This window comes from Bos grunniens, chromosome 23 (assembly GCF_055505025.1).
Source record: "Bos grunniens cultivar Pamir isolate PY7600 chromosome 23, Bosgru_T2T1.0, whole genome shotgun sequence".
NCBI classification, from domain to species: Eukaryota; Metazoa; Chordata; class Mammalia; order Artiodactyla; family Bovidae; genus Bos; species Bos grunniens.
This window is the reverse complement of record NC_141187.1, coordinates 53,521,474-53,546,801: the sequence shown is the minus strand read 5'-3', so window position 1 is coordinate 53,546,801 and position 25,328 is coordinate 53,521,474. Positions and strand designations below refer to the sequence as shown.

The window sequence follows — 25,328 nt, the reverse complement described above, 5'->3', positions numbered from 1 at the left end:
GGCACTTCCCAGCGTCGCTCAGACCTGAAGGTGGAGGAGTCGACCGCTGCCCAGGCTCTAGTCAGAGTCTGCACTTGTTCGCGCCCCTCAGGCTGTGTTTGACGCAGCTTCTAGACAGTGTTGCTGGGAGACTTGTCCTGGTTGAGATGGGTGTGGGGGGGTTGTCTGGGGCTGTGCGTGGGCAGATGCTTGTAACCATGTGGCTCGGGAGTTATCGGACTGCGCACCTGGGAACCTCTCCTCTGTCTCTCTGTGTCTCTCTGTCTCTCGGTCTCCGTCTCTCTGTCTCCCTCCCTCTGACTATCCCTTTCTCTGTCTCTCTAACCCTCTGCCATGAGACCCACCGTGATGAGTCCCCCAGGACAGCGCTGCTCACCTAAGCCAGGAAGAGTGACTGCTCGCCTGGGCTCATCACAGAGGGAAAGCAGGTGCGTGGAATGTGTGCTTTTAAAGACGAATGTCAGGAAGCATTTAACAGGAGGCTTCCTGTGTACTGTTTTGGATCTTTCAGGAATTCTCTGTGCCTTATTAATCCCTGAATACTCAGGAATTAAGAAGAGAGGCAAGTCTCTCCCCGGGGCTGAGGAATCCAGACATTTCCTTTGTTAGTTTTTCTATATGGTGATAAGTACCCTCTTCCTTCTTGTGAACCATACAGTAAAAGTGATTGTTACAACTCTCTCTCTCTTTAATATGGACCGCCTATGTTTTGTGAGTCTGGAATTTTAATCTTTATCTTTGCTGAGAATAACTACAGTATGTATGCCCACACCATGTTGATTAAAACACCTTTGCTGCATCAGAGCTCTGGTCCCCGTGTCTTGCTTTCTCTCTCTCTCTCTCTCTCTTTCAGGCTGATCCCCTGGAGCACAGAGGCTGAGTTCACCTTCCTGCTTCTAAGACCCTCTCGAGAAGGCTCTCTGCACCTTCACCCCATCGAGAGGGCGCCTGAGGCCTCCGTGAACAGAGCAAGCCCCGTGCAGGGGCTTTATTGGCTTTCTGCATAAACCAAGGAATATCAGCCTCTTTCTCTCTCCTTTGCTTTCTTTCTTTTTTTTTTTTTTCCTCTCTCCTTTACTTTCTTATCGTCGACTCCAGACCACCAGGTTCTGGTCCATTAAAGGACCTCAGTGGATGAGAACTTGTGAACAGCGTGGCGCCCCCCTGTCTCCAACCCTGGAAAAGCTGTTCTAGAATCAGATGTGCTCCGGCTGGAGTGAGAGAGCCCCTGGACCAGCTCGCTGGTGCTGGGAGAGGAAGGCGGAAAGGGCAGGGTTGGTTGGGGTTTTAAGAGGAAAGCCGTGCTCCTGCAGAGCTTTGTGGGGCTCAGGTGCCACTTTCCTAAAAGGACGATTGCTTTGTTTAAAATCAGAAACCTTGGATATTGCTTTTTACGTTTTTAGCTTTTCCTCCTGTCTTTACTTTTTATTGCGTTTTATTCAAGAGACGCCAGAGTAGTTCAGACTAAAGGCCACACTCAGCTCATGGGAAGCCCCAGGGTCAGGGAAGGGAGGGGTTCGAGGTGAGCTGCTGACCCCCATCCCAGCCCTGGGGGCTTCTCTCAAGAGCGCTCTTCTGGCTGATGAGTTTTCTCACATGGAATAGAGATTTTTACTTGATGATGGGTTTACAAAACAAGCAAACAAAAAACCCTAACCCTTCTCTGGATTGTAGGACTTCCTGCTGGGCATTTGTGTGGCATCTATCATCCTGAATTGGGGCTTTCAAGAAACAAGGCCCAGAATTCACAGAACAAGGCCCAGAATTCACGGAACAAGGCTCAGAATGCAGGACGCCATAGGCTCCGTGATGGTGTAGGGGTGGGGAGGTTAGGTGGGGGTGGTGGGGAAGGTGTGGGGCAGGGCGAGAAGGTGGGGGAGGAGGGAAGGTGGGGGGACGGGGAGGTGGGGGGCATGGGAGGTAGGGGGGTGGGGACATGGGGGCGGGGGTCATGGGAGGTGGGGGGTGGGGAGGTGGCGCTCCCGGGGCCCCAGGCCTACAGACATCGGGCTCTTGTACGGCTGTTCACACTAAGGACGTAGTGGACGCTGCTGAGAAGGGGCCCCGCCTGAGCCCCATCCCCAACCTGCTCTCACCCGCCCTCCTGCCCTTCAGGGTGGCCAGAAGTAGCCAGTGAGTAGAAATGATGCCTAGGCTTTTTCTAAACAACAGCATCTGGAGTGATTTGCAGAGACAATAGAAGAACAAAGAAGGCGAAAATACTGAAGACGTGGGTTCCTTTGTGCGTGAGGCATTCAGTGAATACGGCGATTCCTTTGTGCGTGAGGCATTCAGTGAACACGGCACCTTGACGTTTTTTGTAACACGTTTTTGTGACTTAATGGACAGAGAACCATTATGTGGTTACAGAATGACTTTCAGGGCCTCTGGCTGGACTTTTTAAAATGCATGATCATGAAGCAAAATTTCACTGTGATGAGGCTATTTAGATGGGATCAGTTGCTTTAAGGACATAAATCCCAGTGGAAAGTTTCCAGGTATTTAATAATTGTTTCCAGTTCTAATTTCCCTCATATGAAGGTCAAGGAGAAGCAGACATTTTAGGATATTTAGAGAGTCCATTAAGAGATGATGAGTTGGAAAAAAAAACAAACAGCAAATAGAGGAGTACTTTCAAGATAGAATTACAGAAATTCCAAATACCAGCAGGCGGTATTTACCCCAGCAATGCCCCAGTACCCAGCGCGATGCTGCAGGCATTCGGGAGCCCCTGTCATTTCCCCTCTCCCTCCTTCCTGCAGACCCACAGAGGCTGCCTGCGGTAGGACCAGGTCGTATGCTAAGCTGAGTTCAGTAGCCAATCCTGTCTCAGACCCGGAGGGTAGGAGAGCTCAGCTTGGTCAACTCTCTCTGGCTCTTGGGGCAGGGTGGGGGTGGGCAGCACTGCCTGCAGGTCTCCAGGAGGGTCTGGTGCAGCCCACCCGCCTCCTCTGTAGGACAGAGTCATCACCTGCTCTCTGGGTAACTGTAAAGAATGTCGCTGGAGGAGCCCCGCACCAAGCTGGTTCTGAGCATGTTGTAAAGAATCAGCACACTCTCGACTGTCGAGAACTTTCCCCTTTTGCTGGTGGAGGAAAGGCCAGAGCAAGACTGCCTTAAAAAGCGAAATGAAAGCAGAGAAACTGCCTCAGGTGACCCCGGCAACACCGCCAGAAACAACTTGTGCTGAGACCACGTGCCCGTGGTATGAAGCTGAGCAGTCCTTGTCTCCAGCTCTTCTCCCAAAAACTCGTCTGATCAAGAGGGGAAAACTCAACAAGCCCGCGAGCAATATTCAGGAAAGTGCCTGAGCTGCCTCCTGAGAACCGTCAGGGCCACCAGCCCGGGAGGTCTGAGGAAGCGTCACAGCCCAGAGGACCATGGGCCTGGGGCCTGAAGGAGGGCGGCATTGGCGAGGCCCGGGGCAGGGAAGGCCCCTGGACTGGAGCACGGGCTTAATGAGAACATATCTGCGTCGGCTCACCAACTGCAACAAAGGAACTCTCCAAAGCAAGACCTTAGAGAGAACTGCGCAGACTATGTTCAGTTTTCCCATAAATCTTAAACTATTTTAAAATAAAAGTGATTTTTAGGAACGAAAGGTGAAAGAGGTGAATTTGGAGAAGAGAATACAGGCAGTGTGAGTGACCACAGGTAAGACCCCCAGAGACGGTGCTCCTCAAAGCACGGAGCAAAAGGCCGTCTCCTTCATCCCGCAGCGTCTGGGGGTCAGAGGGAGTCACTCTCTGAGGAGACCCTCACTCCCCTGCACCCAAGGTGAGTCCAAATGTGCAAACCCCTGTGTTTTAGTGGTGTGTGTGTGTATTAGTTGCTCAATCGTGTCTGACTCTTTGTGACCCCATGGACTGTAGCCTGCCAGGCTCCTCTGTCCATGGGATTCTCTAAGCAAGAACACTGGGGTGGATTGCCATTCCCTTCTCCAGAGGATCTTCCCAACCCAGGGATGGAACCCTGGTCTCCTGCATCACAGGCAGATTCCTGGAGGGGAGGTAAACTGTAGTTCTGAAAAAACCCACAGTGAAGTGAATGAACTAAATCTCCATGCATGAGCAAGGATAAACTTAAAGTGTTAAGTGTTGAAAGCTAGTTACAGGATGTTGTATGCTGTGCACTTTGATTTATGTGATATTTGAACACACAGAAGAAGAGTACATGCTGTTTTTAAATACATGCATGTGCAGGAAAGACCTAACATGCATGGAGTAACATGTACCAACTTGATCAGAGGAGGGGGAAACAGAGGGTTTGTCTGTATTTTTCTGTGTTTGTGATGGTTTATTTTTTCTTAAAGGTCAGCATCAATACAGTAAACGTCAGCTTCTGTTCATTCTCAGTGGACGCAATTGTCTGTTCTCTGGTGCTCTGATCTGCTTTTCTGTGTTTAAGATGTTCCCCAAGTCAAAATAGGGAAGAATGCAGAGCAATACCTGAGCCCTTTTATTTTTATTAATACACTCCAGGGGGTGTACATTTGTGGGTTTGGACAATTGCAGGGACATGTAGCCATCCTCATAGGGTCACACAGGCTGGTGTCACTGCCCTAAAAATCCTCTGCCCTCCCCCATTGGCCCCTCAACCCAACCCCTGAGCGTCACTGACTTCTTAGTGTCTTCAGAGTTCTGCCTTTTCCAGAGGCAATTACATTTTAATAGTGAAATTTCAGGGAGGAATAAAACAACCTGAGAAACAGGGTGTCAGTCATGTTAGATCCGGGGCAGAGAGGAGGGGCCACCACATTCTCTCCTGCTGCTTCTGTATGTAAATAGATTTACAGTAATGTCGATAAATAATCTAATAAAAGGTAAATACTATGACTGCTACTGCTGCTGCTGCTAAGTCGCTTCAGTCGTGTCCGACTCTGTGCGACCCCATAGATGGCAGCCCACCAGGCTCCCCCGTCCCTAGGATTCTCCAGGCAAGAACACTGGAGTGGGTTGCCATTTCCTTCTCCAGTGCATGAAAGTGAAAAGTGAAAGTGAAGTTGCTCAGTCCTGTCCAACTCTTTGAGACCTCATGGACTGCAGCCCACCAGGCTCCTCTGTCCATGGGACTTTCCAGGCAAGAGTGCTGGAGTGGGGTGCCATTGCCTTCTCGATATAAGTGTGTATATCCCTAAGTATTTGAAAATAATATTGACATGTTACCCCTAAATATTTTAGGATGTTTGTGCTAAAAGTAAAAACAATCTCCTTGTGGCTATGACATTACCACTAAGAAAATCAACAATTCCATATCTAGTATCCCATCCACGTTCAAATTTCTCTGATTATTTCAAGGAAGGTTTTATAGTTGCTTGCTGTTTTTTAAACAAGGATTCAATGTAGGTTACACATTGCATTCTGTTATGTCTCTTTAGTCTTTTTTAACTTAAACCAGCACTGTCCACATATGCAAATATAAATATGCTAGCTGCCACATTAAAAAGTGAAAAGAAACAGTTGAAATGAATCACAATCACATATTCATTTACGTGATCTGTGTGACTCTATCTAAATCAGCATTCCACTTTCCCCACACTAAAGCGTCACTATTTATTTACGTGATCTGTGTGACTCTATCTAAATCAGCATTCCACTTTCCCCACACTAAGGCGTCTCTGTTTGGCGTGTACTTTGCGTTTTCCACAGATGCCGGTTGGGACCAGGATGGACGTGGCAGTCTTCCCACAAGGAATCCCTGCATTTTCAATGGTGTTTACTTTCTGCCCTTTAGTTTTGAAAACAAATTCAAAGCTGCCTTCAGTCAGCTGACAATCACACTATAATTTCAGGGTTTGCGGACGCTGTGCACTGCTCGGGGATGTCAGTGGCGGGACCTTGGGGTGAGCAAGGGTCTCCCGTCAGCATCACTGCCTCCCCTCGGCCCCTCAGCCCCAGTGAGGTCACAGCACACAGAGGAAAAACAGTCCAACCGTCTCTGAAATCTCAGCCCCAGACAGGCACAGCAAACACGGAGCAAGTTTATGAAGTAACTGGTCATTTTTAAAGAAAAGCAAGTTAGGAAATTTGAGGTCTCTCTTTAAACTTGCTAAATAAATAGCTTTTTAGAAATGGGGGTTCTGACTGGTGAGGACAGCGGCGTATCTGTGCAGGGCTCTGGGCGTCTGTCCACCTGCCCCCGGTCCACGTGCGGGAAAAGACAGCATGCTGCACGAAGGCACCCAGGCTCTGAGGCTGCACCCACAACCACACAAGGGCCCGCTCCCCCTTGGTCTATGCCCCAGTGGGTGTTGGGCCAGGACAGAACTTGCCACCTGAACAAGCCGAGTCTGTGCAGAGGGTGGGGGGGAAGACTGAAGCTAGAGGGACCCCAGGACAGCCTGGGGGGCAGGTGGGGGCATGAAGGAAGACCAGAAGGAGCAGCTCCATGGTGTCTGGCTCTTCTGTCTTCCCAGTGGAATAGGAAGCAAGGTCATGGTCTCAGCCTCGGGGAGGGAGCGGCATCGTCAGAGCAGAGGTGGACACCACCCCAGCCCACACTCTCCTCATTCCAACCTCACGGGGGATTTCAGGCTTCTCACCGTCTCCCCAACAAAAGTCAACACATCCACATAGTCAAAGCTATGGTTTTTCCAATAGTCAACGTGTGGTTGTGAAAGTTGGACCATAAAGAAGGCTGGCATCAAAGAACTGATGCTTTTGAACTGTGGTGTTGGGGAAGACTATTGAGAGTCCCTTGGACTGCAAGGAGATCAAACCAGTCAATCCTAAATGACATCAGTCCTGAATATTTGTTGGAAGGACTGATGGCTGAAGCTGAAACTCCAATACTTGGGCCACCTGATGTAAAGAGTCAACCCAATGGAAAAGACCCTGATGCTGGGAAGGATGGAGGGCAGGAGGAGAAGGGGATGACAGAGGATGAGATGGTTGGATGGCATCACTGACTCAATGGACATGAGTTTGAGCAAGCTCCGGGAGATGGTGAAGGACCGGGAGGCCTGGTGTGCTGCAGTCTGCGGGTGACAGAATTGGACACGACAGAGCGGCTGAACAGCAGCAGCACTCTCTCCCCATCTGACATCTCTTCTGGCCCCAATTCATCCTCCGTTCTCCGGAGAGTGACCTTAAACATCTTACTCCCTTGCTAGAGAACTTTAGTCAACGGCGTTCCGATCACCCACTTCTCAAGCCTGAAGTCCCAGCTTCCCAATCCAGACGCCACACCTCTGAAGCACTGGCTCCTTCGTCCACGGTTCCTGGGCCCCACCGTGGCCCTCTGCCTGGCAGCTCAGCGCAGCTTCTTCACCCTGTCACCCCTCACCTTTGTAAGCGCCTTCCATTGCTCCTCCAGCCTCAGGTCTGTGCCTCCTCTCAGTTCATGACACGGAAACCCTTTCTGTGTCATTGGTACAGCTTTCATTCGCTCCGTCAACAAATGTTTCCAGAACATGCTTTCTGTAAAAGGAGAGGTTTTTCTAAGCACCTGGCTAGGCTTTTCACATGGTTCTCTAACTGTTTACCATCACATCTTGCTTTTTTAATTAGCCTATACATTCTTATAATAAGTAAGAATTACAGAGCCAGCTTCTGGGATTAAAAGGAGAGAAGAACACCTCAGAGGGAGACGGCTGCATGTGACAATCAGAGAGGAGATACGGCACCAAAGGCGTCCTTGGACGTGGGACCGTGAGCTCTGGAGAGCTGTCAGCGAAACAAATCGCTTCCTTCAGCAGGTTGGCTCCGCTCCTGGTAATGTAGCCTGGCGCCACGGATAATAAAAGGAATCCGATTTTTTTTCAGGTGGGGAGGGGGAAACTTTACCCAAATCTTAATGCTAAGTTTCCACAGACCATTTCATTTTATGATATCTAGGCAGTGGGATATCCTCGATTGATTAAGCAAATAGTGAATGAGAATTCACCAATATTTGGACAGCAAATACTCACCAGTCTGGCGATCAATGTTGCTTTCCCGCCCTCCCCCCGGAGAGGGGCCAGACTGAGCCGGGAATTGGTGGGTGGGCATAGGGTCCTCAGTTCAGCCCCCTCCTCTCCCTTTCTGGTTCCAAAACAGCACGTGCGGCCTTGTGAGGAGGGTTAATCCCACAGACCTGCAGACAGAGCCGGACACTGTCTCCTGTGAAAGCCGCCCTGGGACGCACAGCTTCTGCAATGAAGTCTGTGTCCGTTCGCACTTGAGAGGCATCGGGGGACCAGACCCCACCTGGCTGTGCCCCGACGGCGTCCCGCTGCGCGGGCTGCAGCTCCTGGTTTCCTCCCGACAACCGCGTTTGTCGCACTTCCCTCCTCCCTCTGTCCCTACATACATGCTCACGCCTCACTGTGCTCTTCTGTTCATGAAACCAGTGTTTTCAGTGGAAGATGCAAACAGTATGTTAGTATAAAATATAAAGAAGAAAATGAAAGTTACTCACAATTCCGCTACCTTCTAACTTTTTTTCTAGGCAGTATTAGTCTGTAATATGACATATTATGTAATATTATTTCATAATGACAGGTCCACTGCGTCATGGTGAAGGACAGGGAAGTCTGGCATGCTACAGTCCACGGGGTCACACAGAGTCAGACTTGGCAACTGAGCAACGACAAAATCACGTCACGCATTTTTGTTGTGAGGATTTTCCCCTGGTGTTAAGTACTCCTTACAAGATGTGATTTTTAGCTATGGTATAACGTTTTACTGAGTGTACAGTTTAACCACTATTTTGTGTTGAAACAGCTACCTGGTTTCTGGCTTTTAGCTAGTAAAATGTTTCAAAAAGAAAGTAAATCTTGATCATACTTTTGGTTGTCTTCTGGGATAAAATCTTGTAAGTGAAATTCCTGGGTGACTCTTGATACATCCTGGAAATTTGCTTCCAGAAATCTGTACTAAATTTAAATTATTCCCTAAGAGTTCCAGGATGACGTCTGCTCCTTCCCTGCACGCTGCTCCTTCCTAGTTGAGGGCCGAGAAATGTGACGCCCGACAGTTGTGTCTTTCATCTGCTCCATGGCTGTGGCTGGTGCCTCCAGCTTCTGTGGCACCACCTGCCGCAGGGCCACCCTCCTGCCATCTGTCCATAACCTGCCCAGTTTTCCTGACCAGAACCTTGGGACTTCCCTTGACAAGCACGCTCCCCGCCCACTGACAGTGGACCCCGCAGCCGCTCTCTGGCCACCTCCTGCTTCTCTGATCTCTGCCTTTTTGACTTGTGTTTCCATCATCTTCTAACCCTCCCTTCTTAGAATCCTCAGCACATCTTTGAAACATAGATACAATTATGAGATTCTCTTACCATGTGTGGTACCTGACTGTGTCACAGGAGTCTTGTTGACTTACCATGAAGTCACCCCCATCCCTGAGCGGACGGTTTCCTGTCTCTCCTTCTGGCCCCCTCACTTGGTCCTTCCTCTGCCTCAGATGGGATTCCCACCCCTTCTCTCCCTGGGGAGCTCGGCTCACAAGTCACGTCTTCCCTAGCTGAGCTGACTCCTTCCACCAGAGCTCGTAACTGAACTTCCTATTTGCTGTGGACCACATTGGGTTTGCCCACGTGTGATGTGGTCATCTTCTCTCTGAGCCCTGGGAGGTCAGTACTGCGTCCCTTACGCCAGCCACAGGGACCGGCGCCTGCCTGCAGCCTGTTTGCTGTGTTCCGCACACTCGTGAGTTGCTTTGTGTCTGTACAGTGTTGTCTCCTCCTGACCGTGTGCTGGGCTTCATGCGCACTCACTGACCATAGTTTTAAACCATCCACAAGATGTTATTTAATCTGTAGCTGATCTTTAGATTGTCTTAAAAATCATATTGGCTCCATTTATGATCCACTGCTAAGAAGCAAACATTTTAAAACCCGTAAAATCAGAAGCTTGCAAATGCTGTGTCCAGAGGACCCCAGATTGGAAGTACCCAGGGTTGCTTATAATTCATGGTCAGCTGATTAGATCTTTTGTCTTGTCCTTAAAATTTTTCAACACTTAACAATAAGCAATTAAGCCGTGAGAAACCGGAAGGATCTAGAGGCTGCAAGACAACAGTTTCTAATAAATTAGGATAATAATAAATTATACATTGATCCAGTGAACAGTTCCCGTTATCTGTTGGATATTATGTGGTCTTTGGAGGAGGATCATTCTGTGGTCAATTCAGCTGTTTTCCATACATTGGGTGGTTGTAGTTTTCCTCTTGAACTTGATTTGCAAATGCCAGCAATAGCAGCTTCTCTTTTCCTTCCCCTTTGATCACAATCCTAAGAGTTTTGGGCTAGATGTGCTACTGTGAAAGGTTTAATTGTTCTACAACAGGAAAACCAGCCTGAAATATCTTCCTTTCGCCAGAATTTCTCCTCCTCTTATCACCGGTTGCACCAAGGTTTCAGATTTCCATGTGTGGTTACTGCAAGGAGCTGGGAGGGTTTCCATCGACTTCAGTTCTGGTGAGCAGACCAATGGCTTCCTGGATACTAATACCGTTTCTTAGATTAGTACTCTGAACGTATGAGCCTGTCTTATCAGGTAACTTAAGCAAGCAATCTCTGTGCATTAATTGCAATTGAAGTTAATGTTATTTATAAAATGAAATCAATATAATCTCTACTGCTCATTAACTGAGATGTTCCGGGCTCAACTCTATTTTATTTTCCAATTAAGTTCTATTAGTTTTTCTTATTGGCCCTTGAAAAAATAGCTGTGGAAACAAACAATGGTTCAGAGTCAACAAAATGTCCTAAACCCTATATATTTGAATCTAAAAAGGATCTAATGTTCAGTTATTAGAAATTACAAGATACTCTAATATACGCGTATTCAGTTGCTCAGTCTTGTCCAACTGTTTGTGACCCCATGGACTGTAGCCCACAGGCTCCTCTGTCTATGAGATTTTTCAGGCAAAAATACTGGAGTGGATTGCCATTTCCTTCTCAAGGGGATCTTCCTGAGCCAGGGGTTGAATCTACATCTCCTGCTTGACAGACTGATTCTTTACCACTGCAACACCTGGGAAGGCTGGCGGCCAGGGAGTAACAGCCTCAAAGCTCAACATTCACTCCATAAAATGCAGGCCAGGGCCCCACGCACAGACACCGTTCCTCAGACTGTTTCGTTCACGTGTTATTCGTGCTTGTTACAGCGTGGAGCTTCCCCATGTCGACCTGAGGGTGTCCAGCTCTGCCTGATGCTGTGTCTGAAGGCCAGGATCAGAAACACTTCAGTCACGTTTACACTTTTAGAAATCATCTCCCACTAAGTTGTAGCTACCTTAATAATTGCTTGAAAACTATTGCTCACAAAGCACCCTGATCAGATGCTCCCTTGTATACATAGTCCACCTATTTTTGTATGAAAGACAAGTGGCAACAAGCATTGTCTCCAACAGATTATTTCTGCTGTTAGAACTTTAACAGTTTGTTGCCTTCTAAATGCAGCCGTATTCTAATGTAGTAATAAAAGATTTAAATTATGTTGAATCTTATCAACCTCCTTCAATCTACTTTTCTTGCTTTCCTGGAATAAATTTCTTAAAAAATGAATCAACAGTGTTAGAATTGATATGATTTGTATTTTTTGTCTATTTTTAAGAGCAGGTTGATTGACCTCTAGCGAATTTGTCCAACGTAGAGCCACTCAGCCACATGTAGCTATCAAACACCTTAAGATGACCCAGTTGGAGAACAGCCATGAGTATGAAACATGGAACAGATTCTGAATGTGAAACACATCAATAATCTTAAAATTGATTGTATGCCATAATGATAGTTTTCTGGATACGTTGGGTTAAGCACTCTACAGTCCATGGGGCTACAAAGAGTTGGACAAGATTGAGTGACTAACACTTTCACTTTCGTTATTAAAATTAATTTAATTTTTTTCCTTTTAAAATGCAACAACTAGAAAAAGCACAGATGCTTTGCATTTTCGTCTGTGTTTTCTATGGAACAGAGCTGACCTAGAGTCCGATGGCGCCACTGGTAGAGTCTATCTGCCAATGCAGGAGACTCAGGACTCGCAGGTTCGATCCCTGAGTCAGAAAGATCCCCTGGAGGAGGAAATAGCAACCACTCTACTATTCTTGCCTGGAAAAATCCCATGCACAGTGGAGCCTGTCAGGCTACAAGTCCATGGGGTCACAAAGAGTCGGCCGTGACTGAGCAACTGAACATACGGGCTAGAGTGACCTAGAATGTAGAAGCCCCTTTCTGGTTTTTCAGCCATCTGAAAAAGTCAGTCATCCTTTTAACCCAGTGTGACTCTCAAGAATTCGGTGGAACCGTCACTTACTAAATTGTACCATTTGATTGTAAACGGCAGTCTAGCAGGACAAAGCACATAATTCCCCTTCCAAACAGGCTCCCTTTCGAGCAGGGAGGGAGTTTCTCCAGGTAAGTGTGGCTTCATAAATTCTAATTGATAGTAACACCAATAAACTAAGGGAGATTAATTTACAATTATGGTTTATAAGGAACAAGCAGCAGAAAACCCTGTGAGTGTGCCGTAATATATCCTAGGTAGAAAGCAACATCACACTGCTGTAGCACCAAGCTGCATGATTATATATCTGTCTTCACACTTGCCTTCTTGGCTTCTAGTAAATTGGCAGAGGTTTAAAATATAAAATTAGCTTCTTAACAACCAAGCATAATTAGTTGTAACATTCTCCGATCAAATCATTAAACACACACACATGCGATGACTTGTGAGGATAATTCACTCTTGTTTCTCTGCAGGTCAGACCTCTTTGTCTCTCCGTTTCCAGTGTAGCCCAGAAGAGCAGGTGCCCTTGGAGATGGTGTGAGGTTCCCACAGGCCGAGTGCTTTGGGAGCTCCCTCATCGCCAGGTGACCCGCGCTTCTCCTCCCGCCCTTCTGGCTGCTGGCCCTGCAGCCCTTGTTCATGGAGCGGCACCCCCGGGCTGGCCGGGCGTGCGGGATACAGACCCTGAGGGGCCGAGGCCTCCTTAGGGCTGGAGCCCCGCCTAGCCCCCCCAACCCCCGCTCTGCCCACCCGGCCCGGGGTGTCCGGGCCTCTGTCTCAGGCTGCCGGTCCTTCTGGAGGAAGGCCCCTGTGCTCGTCTCGGGGGCCAGGCTGGGAGGCACAGCTGGTCCTGGGCTCTGGCGTGGTTTCTGGGGTCTCCTGGACTTTCCTTTCCTGGTTTCAGACTCTGAGCAGCGCACATGCGTTTGCCGGACAAGCCAGTACCTCGCTCGCCAGGCCGTGCCCAGCTTGTTCCCCAGCTGCCCTCTTGCTCCTCTCCGGGGTGATCTGTGACCCACTCGCTGTTACCACCCCCACCCCCCAGCTCAAGGGCAGGTTCCAAGGGCAGGTTTTTTGGACTGCCCCGCTTCCCTTCCAGTTTTTCCTGCTTCCTCGGCCGTGACTCCCTTGGATCGAGGCCCTGCCTTCCGAGGGCCTTGGTCACTGACCTTCCGAGGCCCCACGGTCGTGCTGACCCCTCCTCCCTGCCACCGTGCAGGGACCGTTCCTGGAAGCTTGAGGGCTGGCTTCTCTCATCACTATTTTACAAACTATTTTTGTCAAATTGACATTTTAAAAGCAGTTATGACATCACCACTGTTATTACTATTTTAAAAATTCAATTCCACTCTATTGATCTATAGACGGTCCTTTTCCCGTGTAAGCTGCCCCCGTATGACTGGGATTCCCTTGGTCTCGGAGCTCTTCTGACTCACATGCTAGCTGTCCCGACCTAGTTTCCAGCTGTACCTTTCACACTTTTGTCTTCAGATGGTTTAATTTTTTGGCTTAATCACTGCGGTTAATTTCCTATATTTAGGAAAGCTATATTTTTAAAGATAATGCCAGTCATTTTAAAAATCCAAATTATTGTTTCTCTTCTATTTTTCCTTAACTATACGAGAGAAGCAGAAGATAGACACCATTTTAGACTCTATCAGTGATTAACATAAACATGCTTTAAAACTAATATTTGTTATTTGTAGTAGGAAAATTTTGTAAGAGCCCAAATGTCCAATTTCTAGAGAAATTATTAAAAATTATTAACATTCATATTGTGAACGTTTCCAGACAATGTGGAGGGCAATTCGGCAACATTTGTGCTCCTTATCCCAGAAATGCCAGTTCTCAGAATCTGTTCTATGGAACCTATCAGAAATATGATGAAGGACTTACATTCAAGGACGCCTCCTGAGTGGGATTTGTAAAAAGATAAAACACTGGAAACCATTCAAAGAGTAATTGTGTAATTAAGTACTATTGAGCCATAAAATCATGTTTTTGAAGATTAGCTAAAATAAAGTGCTCATGAGACAATGTTGAATGTGAAAAACTCACAAGATAAAAATATACGGACAGTCTGGTCCTCAGCTTCTTGGATGCTCACTAAATGAGACAAAGTCTTTTTTATATATTGTGCTTCCTTGGCTTTAAATGAGAATTGTGTTATTGCTGTTTTCTTCTGGGTTTTGTTGCTAGTACAATGAGACACATGGCATGGTTTCTAGCATTTGTTCACACACAGAACGTCTGTAGCAGAGAAGCACTGGTCTTCTGAAATACCCCCTCTCCCACCCGAGCACACATTGGGGTGATGCTCAGAGTGGGTACCAGGGTCGGGCCAGCCCCCCAGCTCATCAGCCACTGTATTTCACTGTGTGAGCAGGCGTGTGAGGTGGGAACAGATGAGGAAAGTTTGGCCAAAATGAGGTGTCAGAAGAGAGTGGGTTCTGCCCCCGGCCCTTTGCTCTGAAGCACCGAGGAGGAGGGCGTGGATGCTGGGCAGGGACTTAAAACCTTCTGCGTTTAGTCGCCAGCAGAGTTTCGAGCAGCGAATCCAGGGAAGCAGAAACAGATGGCTTCGATTTTCTTTGAAATGTGGACAGATTGAGGAGGAAGAAGCTTGGCACGAGGATGCGGGGGTTCGGCCAAACGGAGAGCCTCTGAGAGACGGCATGAAGCTCTGGAGGGACATGAAAGTGCCCGAACGCTCCCGGAAAGTGTGATGTGATGGGGACTCGGGAGACGCAGCCAGGCAGGACGGGACCTGCGTGACCTGTGTCTTGTTGTCTCCTCACTGGAGGCCGGGGGGAGGAGAGGGTCTCGGCTTCAAGGGCCCAGCTTCCGACACCCGCCTGCCTCCCTGGGACCCGGACACATGTAAGCTACCTTTTGTACAAAGTAAGGAACAAAAAATGTCCTCAACCCTGACTGCCAACAATGAGTGGGACAACCAGATGGAAGATGAAGGAGGAAATGGAGGCCTCGACACCAGGGTAAACCCATGAGGTTCAGGTGATGCCAAGACCCCTACCAACCACAGACCCGTGTGCTCCCCAAGTGCGCATGGCGGTGTCCAGATTAGACCTCAGTTAGGCTGTGAAATAAACCTCAACAGATTTTAAAGACAGACATCACACAAAGTATCTTCTACAGTCATACTGAGTTAGCAACTAATAATAGAAGGGAAACTGGGGAAGTCACAGACGTGTGGAAATTAATACACTCAATCAATGCATCAAAGAAAAATGTCAAAGGGAAATTAGAAAATACTTAGAGATGATTGAAAATGAAAACAAAACATAGCATATGAAAATCTTCTAAAGATACTCTTTTTTTTTTTTTTTTTGGCATATTGGGATTTTATCAGCTTGGATGCTTTGTTCTGTTTTAATAACCAAAACTCAACTTCAGTATCTTTAACAATAGATAAAAAATTACTTTGAAAACTCTAAAGATAGTTCTTCAGGTGAGATTTGACCTAGCAGCTGAACTGACAGGGTTGGGATCCAGGACCCAGCTTCTCGCTGTTCCTTCAGTCAGCTCCACCCCAGTGGGGGTGCTGGAACTCACGGTCACAGACGGCTGCAGAAATTTCTTGGGCTCCAGGCTTCCAGGCTCAAATCTAGTAGAAAAGACAAACAGTTGAAGACTAAAAAAAAACAAAAACAAAAACACCCACAAGCTGAAAGATGAGAATGACATTTTGCTTCCTGGCTTTACTGAGGACCACAGCCTGGCACACAACCTCTCAGACTGCTCCAAGGGGCTTTTCCAAAGACGTACGGGAGGAGCTGGGTTATGAGCTTTTGCTGAAAAAAAAAATGTAGTGGAACATCAAAATATAACTGCTAATCACACACAAAAAACAGACCTCAAATTAATGATTTTAGTGCTTTTTTATGTATGGGAATATTCAGGAGTCTGGGCTCATTAAAATCATTCCTTACAGTTCAGTCAGACAGTTCAGTCGCTCAGTCGTGTCTGACTCTTTGCGACCCCATGGACTGCAGCACACCAGGCCTCCCTGTCCATCACCAATTCCCGGAACTTGCTCAAACTCATGTCCATTGAGTCGGTGATGCCATCCAACCATCTCATCCTCTGTCGTCCCTTCTCTTCCTGCCTTCAATCTTTCCCAGCATCAGGATCTTTTCTAATGAGTCAGTTCTTTGAATCAGGTGGCCAAAGTAGTGGAGTTTCAGCTCAGCATCAGTCCTTCCAATGAATATTCAGGACTGATTTCCTTTCGGATGGACTGGTTGGATCTCCTTGCAGTCCAAGGGTCTCGCAAGAGTCTTCTCCAACACCACAGTTCAAAAGCATCAATTCTTTGGCACTCAGCTCTCTTCATAGTCCAACTCTCACATCCACACATGACTACTGGAAAAACCATAGCTTTGACTAGACGAACCTTTGTTGGCAAAGTAATGTCTCTGTTTTTTAAAATGCTGTCTAGGTTGGTCATAACTTCTCTTCCTAGGAGCAAGCGTCGTTTAATTTCATGGCTGCAGAAACCATATGCAGTGATTTTGGAGCCCAAGGATATAAAATCTGTCACTGTTTCCCCATCTATTTGCCATGAAGTGACGGTACCAGATGCCATGATCTTCGCTTTGTGAATGTTGAGCTTTAAGCCAGCTTTTTCACTCTCCTCTTTCACCTTCATCAAGAGACTCTTCAGTTCTTCTTTGCTTTCTGCCATAGGGTGGTGTCATCTGCATATCTGAGGTTATTGATATTTCTCCCAGCAATCCTGATTCCAACTTGTGCTTCCTCCAGCCTGGCATTTCGCATGATGTACTCTGCATAGAAGCTAAATAAGCAGGTGACAATATACAGCCTTGATGTACTCCTTTCATGTTTTGGAACCCGTCTGTTGTTCCACATCCAGTTCTAACTGTTGCTTCTTGACCTGCATACAGGTTCCTCAGGAGGCAGGTAAGGTGGCCTGGTATTCCCATCTCTTTAAGCATTTTCCACACTTTGTTTTGGAAAGTCAAAGGCTTTGGCGTAATCAATAAAGCAGAAATAGATATTTTTCTGGCACTCTCTTGCTTTTTCGATGATCCAACAGATTTTGGCAATCTGATCTCTGGTTCCTCCGCCTTTTCTAAATTCAACTTAAGTATCTGGAAGTTCACAGTTCACGTACTGTTGAAACCTGGCTTGGAGAATTTTGAGCGTTACTTTGCTGGCGTGTGAAATGAATGCACTTGGGCAGCAGTATGAGTATTCTTTGGCATTGCCTTTCTTTGGGACTGGAATGAAAGCTGACCTTTTCCAGTTTTCCTTACATGCACACCTTGACCATCTAGGGCCAGCGTCCTGTTTTGTCCACCCTGAACCCCGCAGGTGCACCGTCAGGGCTGGCAGTGGCTGCTGGCTTCAGAGAGACAATGTCCTTTGCGTAGGAAATCACAAGGGACAGACTTTTGGCCCACACTCTTCTTCCCAGGAAACTCAGAAAACAGTCCTGAGTCATGTGTATACCCCTGAACCAAGGCCTGTGCAAATCACTGATGGTCCTGCCTCTGAGGGGAGACTGGGGTTTCCCACATGACCTTGGAAATCAGGACAATGGCCAGGAATCTGAAGAAGGGGTAGGTGTGGGCAAAAGGACCCCTATCCCCATCAATTCCACAGGTGTTTATGTTTTTAGATTTTTTTCTATATACATAGAATATATCATATTCCAAAACAGATTAAAATAAATATTCTTTCTTTTGTGATCTTCTTGCCTAGTTCAAGAAGATGAAGATCACAAAAGAAAGAATATTTATTTCTTCTTTCCTAATTCAAGCACTTCCCTAGTAGCTCAGCTGGTAAAGAATCTGCCTACAACGCAGGAGATCCTGGTTTGATGCTTGGTCGGGAAGATTCATGGGAGAAGGGATAGGCTAGCTACTGCAGTATTCTGGCTTGGAGAATCTCATGCATGGTATAGTCCATGGGGTCGCAAAGAGTCAGACATTACCAACGACTTTCACTTCACTTCCTAGTTCAAAGTCATATGACAAACTTACTGGGAAGTATCTCCAACCTTTTAATACGAAGATGGGATTTCCGTTAGGAAATCTGTAATACGTTCTAGGATAACCTCATACAGTGAAAACTCCTAAAGGTGACCGAATACTTGTTTTTTTCCCAGTTAGAACCCTAGTGGACAAAATAGTCAAGTAAATCATAAATAAACGAGTGACAGGTAATAAAGTAACTTGCAAGTGGTCACACAGTGTCCAAGGGGTGAATGTGACCCTGGCTAAGTCTGTACGGTTTCATGTGAGGACAGGAATTTACAGTAAGTTAAAGAAAGCTTGTTTTCTCATTTCTAAGTGACACAGATGGAAGTGAAGAATTTGAAAACTGAAAATGCAATAATACATATGGTTCAGGTTCTGGAAAAGAAAAAGCAACATGAAGCATCTCGTTTCTATTTAGGAAAACATGTTCCAGAATCATGTCCCCAGAAAACAAGAAGCTGTGTGCTCATCAGAACAAGCTGCTATTTCAGTAGGTGCCAGGTGAATGTCTGTTTACAGGAGAAAAGTTTCAGAGGCGCATGTACCTGTCTCCTGGGACAAGTACCGCAGACGGGGCTGGGGGGTCGTACACAGCAGGAGCGTGTGTCCCGCAGAGCTCGGGCAGGCGTCCGAGCTCAGCTTTGCTTCCCCCAAGTCCCCTCCCCCACAGCGTCTCCTTCTCCATCTTCACACACGTGGGCTTTTCTTCCTTCTGTGTCTGTCGTGGTCCAAATGTCCTCTTCTCCTAAGGAGGCCGATGGTCTGTGTTAGTGCCCACCCCGTGGCCTCATTTAAATGCAGTTTCCTCCTTAGAGACGTTGGTTCCAGATATAGTCACACCGCGATTCGGGCGGCTTCAGCATATAAATGGGGGCATAGAGCAGATAAATGATAAACCACAGGAAGAGAGGCCGGGTCCCCAGGAGGGTGCTGGGGGTTGGGGGTGGGCTGCCTTTCCTGGTACAGAGGCTGTGTCCTCTGCTCTGGCGGGAAGGGGACAGACATGCTCCAGGGTGGGTGGGCTGACCTGGGCTTTCCTGACCCATGAACCCCCCTCCTCCTCTGGTCACCCTCTCCGTGTCAGCTGTCGTCTCTGCACCAACCGTCCCCCCTGGGGTATGACCTCGACCAGGGCCCCGTGAGCTGGGGTCTCCGTGTGAGGGGTCTGGGGCACAGCCATCACGTGTAGGCTGGGGGGACGCTGGCTGTGTACAGGCAGTGGGGCGGGCCCGAGGTTCTGGTGGTGGGTCTGACGCCTTTGACCATACCTTCACACTGGGTCCTAACTCTTAGAAAACCTCAGATGCTTAAAGTCGGGGAGGGGAGCAACATGACTTGGGGGGACTTGTAGATCCTTGGATATCTGGTGAAAACCTCACTCTTTCCAGCAGAGACCTCAGGCCCACGAGTGTTTTCTAGAAGGGCGTCTGCATTCTATCTCAGAGCTGTGGTCAAACACTGCAGAATTTAGATCTTTCCCACTAGGATTTTCACCTGCGTTTCCTTCACATAGTAAACTTATTTTAAAAAATATTTTCTCCTTAACAATCTCTGTCTTCAGCATTTTGAAGATGAAGTGTAATTATATCCCTGTCAGTGAATATTTTCATTTATCCTATGTCTTGGATGTCAGGACCAGCAACAGGGGAAAAACTGCAATAAAGAACTTTTAAAAAGACACTGGCCTGAACTGTGGGCTCTGGGCGATGAGCTGTCAGCCCAGGTTCTGGGGAGGGACCCTGATAATGGGGAACCTGTGGAAGAGGTTTATGTGAGCTCACTGTGTTTTTTGCTTCTCTTTGCTTTGAAACCTAAAGTGCTTAGAAAACAAAGTCTATTTTTTTTAAATACACAGAAAGGCTGAGAAGAAGGGTTTTTTAGAAGCGCGGTATCTTACACAGACCACAGAGCCTCCGCTCCCTCCTGCAGGGTTGGGACAGAGCCCTGCGGCCCACGTGGAGGGCCGCGGATGCCTGCCGGCTGGCCCCACCCCTGCCCCGTGTACTGGCCGCCATGCACGCTCTCCCGGCGTGTGGGCAGGAGTTTCTGGCATCCCTGCATCGCTCCGTCTCCCTCTGTCTGTGAGAGCTTATCTGGCCCTTACCCAGCTACAGTCACCCTAGTAACTCTGCTTAATTCAATATTTTGATGTTTTTTAAACACACAAAACATGTTCGAACACTAAAGAATCATGATTCAGTAGTGACTGCCAGGAAGCCCTAGGCAAACTTCTGCAGGTAACTCGAGCTGGTGAAGACAGCTCTGAGCTGGGTGTGGCTGGCAGGTGAAATCTAATTAGATGTGCTGTGTGACAGCTTCATTTTAACGAGAGCACCCCGGGCCAGATGCTGACGCCGGCGATCACCCGGTTTATGGAGGAGGGTGTTTAACACCCGCAGCATCACTCATGCCTTGTGTCTGGAGTCCGGCAGAGACAGCCCACGGTGGACACTTCATGCGATGCCCCTCCTCCCACCCAGGTGGACAACACGGCCGCCCAGGGCTCCAGAGACCCTTGGCATGCGTGGCTGAGCCCCATGGCTGTTTACACTCCAGGCAGCGAGTATGTAGGTGTTTCCTGGGTGGTTAATTGTTTGGCTGCTGGAAAGCAGCCTCATCAGGTATGGACTTGAGCGGTGCCGTGACATGCCTCGGGTCACGTTTCCACACGTCCGCAGGCAGCACCCATGCTGTGTGGGGATCTGGGGACCAAAGTTCTGGGTTTGCTGGTGAGAACGTGAGATGTGCACACCTTTCTGCCTGGAGAAGCAGACAGGGTTCACATGAGGCGACCTCCGGTCTCCCGCTGATCGCCCGCTCCGTTCGTCCTCTCGAGGTGTTGCCTTGCCCTCACGCTGTACAGGCCCGGACCTCCCTGCCCCGTCTGAGGTCCCCCGCGTGGAGGGCCGGGGCCTCCTGCAGCCCAGGAGGGCAGGCAGCTGGGCCTCACCCTTGCTGGTCATCTCGCCCACGTCCTGGGGACTCCCACGAGCCCTGGCCGCCCTTTCCTGATTTAGAAAAGAGGGAGCTCTTCCTCCCCAGAGTCACCACTTTCTGTCTGCTCTGAGGCTTCCACTGCCACCGCTCTTGGTAGCATCCTTTCGTTCTAAAGCCTCTTCTACCAGGACAACTTTGGGTTTGACTGTCTCTCTTCACACACGCTGCCCTCCCGCCCTCAGCCGTCCACGGTCAAGCTCCCAGCAGGAGTAACACGCACTCTCTCGAGTGTCAGTCTTCCTTTTTTTGGTGGTGAACAGCTTTTCTGAGATCTAATTGCATACCCTGTGATTCATCTCATTTCAGTGTGTGATTTCAATGCTTTCAATGTATCCACAGACCCACAGTCAGTTTTAGAAGAGTTTTGTCACCTTAGAAAGGAACCCCATGCCTGTCAGTTACACTCCTTTAGCTATCACGCCTCCCCTCCAGCCCCTTTTTTTGCTGTTTTGTTTTCTTTTTTAAAAAAATTAATCTATTTATTTTAATTGGAGGCTAATTACTTTACAATATTGCAGTGGTTTTGCCGTACATTGACATGAATCAGCCACGGGTGTACATGTGTCCCCCATCCTGAACCCCCCTCCCACCTCCCTCCCCATTGCATCCCTCTGGGTCATCCCAGTGCACTGGCCCTGAGCGCCCTGTCTCATGCATCGAACCTGGACTGGCGATCTCTTTCACATATGGTAATATACATGTTTCAGTGCTACTCTCTCAGATCATCCCACCCTCGCCTTCTCCCACAGAGCCCCAAAGTCTGTTGTTTATCTCTGTGTCTCTTTTGCTGTCTCGCATATAGGGTCATCGTTACCATCTTTCTGAATTCCATATATATGCGTTAGTATACTGTATTGGTGTTTTTTTTTCAGACTTACTTCACTCTGTATAATAGACTCCAGTTTCATCCACCTCATTAGAACGGATTCAAATGCATTCTTTTTAATGGCTGAGTAATATTCCATCATGTATATGTACCACAGCCTTCTTATCCATTCGTCTGCTGATGGACATCTAGGTTGCTTCCATGTCCTGGCTATTATAAACAGTGCTGGGATGAACACTGGGGTACATGTGTCTCTTTCAATTCTGGTTTCCTCGGTGTGCATGCCCAGCAGTGGGATTGCTGGGTCGTATGGCAGTTCTAGTTCCAGTTTTTTAAGGAATCTCCACACTGCCTAAATGACACTTTTACTCTGTTGATTTCCGACTCTGTAAACTTCCCTATTCCAGACGTTCTTGTGAATGATTCACATCCTGCGTGGTTTTGGGGGCTCGTTTCTTCCCTCAGCCCAGTGTTGTTGAGGTTAATCCATGATGTAGAACGTCTCCGTGCTTTACTCTTCTGTGTGGTAAAGCAACATCTCATCTGTGAGACACCACAGTTTTCTCCATTATTCATCAGCGCTGGACGTTGTGGGTTATTTTCACCTTTTGGCTATCATGACTAATGCTATTATAAACATTCAAATAATTTTAAAAGGATGCATTCTCCCACTCCTTCTTCATTTTCCCCTTTTTCCCCTTTTGAGAGCCAGACATTAAAGACTAGAACATTAAAAAAGCTAGAGCAGGACGTCCCCTGTGGTCCACTGATTAAGAATCAATGTCCATGCAGGGACACAGGTCGATCCCTGGTCTGGGAAGACCCCTCATGCCATGGAGCAATGAAGCCCGAGAGCCACAACTAATGCAGCCTGTGCACCCTGGAGTCCATGCTCTGCTGCAAGAGACACTGCCACAGTGAGAAGCTTGCACAAGGCAGGAGAGTAGCCCCTGCTTGCCGCAGCCAGAGAAAGCCCACACACGCCAACAAAGACCCAGTGCAGCCAAAAGTAAACAAAAATAAGTAAATAATTAAATCTTAAAAATACCAGGAGCATGCATGGGGAAACTATAAAGTGACCACACATGCCCAGGGAAGGCTCAGCAGAGACCTGGGAAGAGCTACTCAGCCTCATCCTCAGCATAACAGCAGCTTACACGCGCGCGCACCACACCCATGCAATAATCTGTAAGATAATAACAAAGCACAGCAATCCCGGAGGAAGGGCGAGGACCCAATTTCCAGCTACCAGGTTATCCAATTCAGATGTCCAGTGTTTAACCAAAAAGTCACAAGGCACACAACGAGGTAGGAAAATATGGCTGAGATAAAGGGAAAAAAAAATTAACAGGATCTCTGAGGAACAAACTTGGTAGATACGTTAGACAGAGACTTTAAAACAACGGCCATAAACATGCTCAGAAAACTATGGAAGATGTGAAAAAAATGGAGGAAATAATATCGGCACAAAAAATATTACTAAGGAAACAGAAATCCTGAAAAGATACAAAAAAACTTTCTGAAAATGTGAAGCACAAAAACTGATGAAAAATTCGCCACAAAGTCTCAGAAGCAGATTTGTGGCTCAGAAGAAAGACTCAGCAATCCTGAAGAAAAGACAGTGGAAACTCAGTTCAGTTCAGACGCTCAGGCGTGAACGACTCTTTGCGACCCCATGAATAGCAGCACGCCAGGCCTCCCTGTCCATCACCAGCTCCCGGGGTTCACTCAAAAACTACCGAGTCTGAAAAACAGAAACAAAGAGTGAGGAGCAGTGAGCAGAGCCTCAGACGAGGAGAACCGTCAGGAGGCCCAGCACACCCACTGTGGGACTCCAGGGAGGAGCGCGGGGAGGCGTCAGGAAGGTTACACCTGGTTTTTCCACAGAGGCCAGGCAGGCAAGAAGAGAGTGAGTGAAAAATTTAGTCTCCAGAGAAACCAAAAGCGCGGACTCCACCAAAATTAAGTACTTTGTATATTAAAGAACTTTATCAATAAAATGAAAAGACAACCTACAGGAACAGAAAAAAATTAAAACCTGTAAGACTACACTCTGTGTAAGTACACATTTATATAACTATACTTACATGGGGTCTCATAGAGTCGGACACGACTGAGTGCCTGAACTGAGCTGACACCTATCTCTTTATCTTTCATCGACCTATCCATCTATCTATCCGACTTTCTATCAAGAGTGGAAGAAAATGATCATCAGAATATTTAGGACAGCAGTTTGCTGGGCTGGAGGGTGATGTGGTCAGTCGCTCAGTCGTGTCCAGCTCTTTGCAACGCTATGGACTATAGCCCACCAGGCTCCTCTGTCCACGGGATTCTCCAGGCGAGAACACCTGAGTTGCCTTGCCCTCGTTCAGGGGACCTTCCTGACCCAGGGGTGGAATCTGCATCTCTTACGCCTTCTGCATTGGCAGATTTTTTTTTTTTTTTAACCACCAAGCTACCAGGGAAGCTGAGGAGGATGACAGAAATAGAGAGACTACAAAGAAGCTTCACCTTCATCACTTGGGACCTTCCGTTTCTTAAGTTCTTTGGAAGATGTGCGGGTATTTGTATGATTATTTAAAGAGAACATGGATATTATATTTACTCTCTCAAGTGAAAAACTCACAAAGATAATTGGTTCAAGTTTTGAGTTTTCTTAGCAGTTTTTTTTCTCTCCCTTTTCAGGGCTTATACCACTATTTATCTTAGAAAGAGAGATTGAAATTAAACATTCACATTTCCACAAATTTAGATAGACTGAAAAGTTGAAATGAACAAACGAATTGATCTCTAGCACATATAAGTGCTCGCTGCATCCACCTAGAGTCAGCTCTGGGTGCAGCTGAGCGAGGGAGAGGGCACTTGTAAACCCACACTCGCTGTCTCGCGTGGTCTCCAGGGCACGCAGCCCCTCGCAGGCTTGTCCTGTTGGCTCAGAATCCGGTCACAAATTAGCAGGAGTCTCTGGGTCGCAGGTGGGGACACGTGGAGTGTGCCCTCTGGGACAGGCAGATGTGCTGTGTGGACAGCAGGCCTGTTCCTGCATCCGGTCACCACCCGAGAGCATCAAGGAGGTCGGGAGGATGCTGCCTGGGGGCGCGCTGTGATCGTTCCTACGCTGAGACCTCAGTTTCTCACGGTTCATGCGTTTCTTTGAGTGAAGACTCAGGAGAGCCCCTGATGTGCCCTTGGGTGAAGCCCTAGAACCTGAGCCGGGCCAGTCCTGGGCCCAGAAGCCCCAGACCTGGTGCCCAGCCTGCAGGAAATG

The 25,328-nt window shown here is 47.8% G+C and overlaps 1 long non-coding RNA gene across 4 annotated transcripts; it reads left to right on the top strand.

The window, feature by feature from the left end:
- Positions 1-37: 37 nt before the first annotated feature.
- On the top strand, positions 38-14,305 carry LOC147347878 (uncharacterized). 4 transcript variants are annotated; one of them, XR_015152905.1, is made up of 4 exons: positions 38-428; positions 854-1,814; positions 2,116-7,696; positions 8,037-14,164. It is a non-coding gene; the product is annotated as an uncharacterized LOC147347878 (long non-coding RNA). The 4 variants fall into 4 exon arrangements; XR_015152904.1 differs by having other exon boundaries at positions 512-1,814; XR_015152903.1 differs by having other exon boundaries at positions 38-1,814.
- The last annotated feature ends 11,023 nt before the right edge of the window (positions 14,306-25,328 follow it).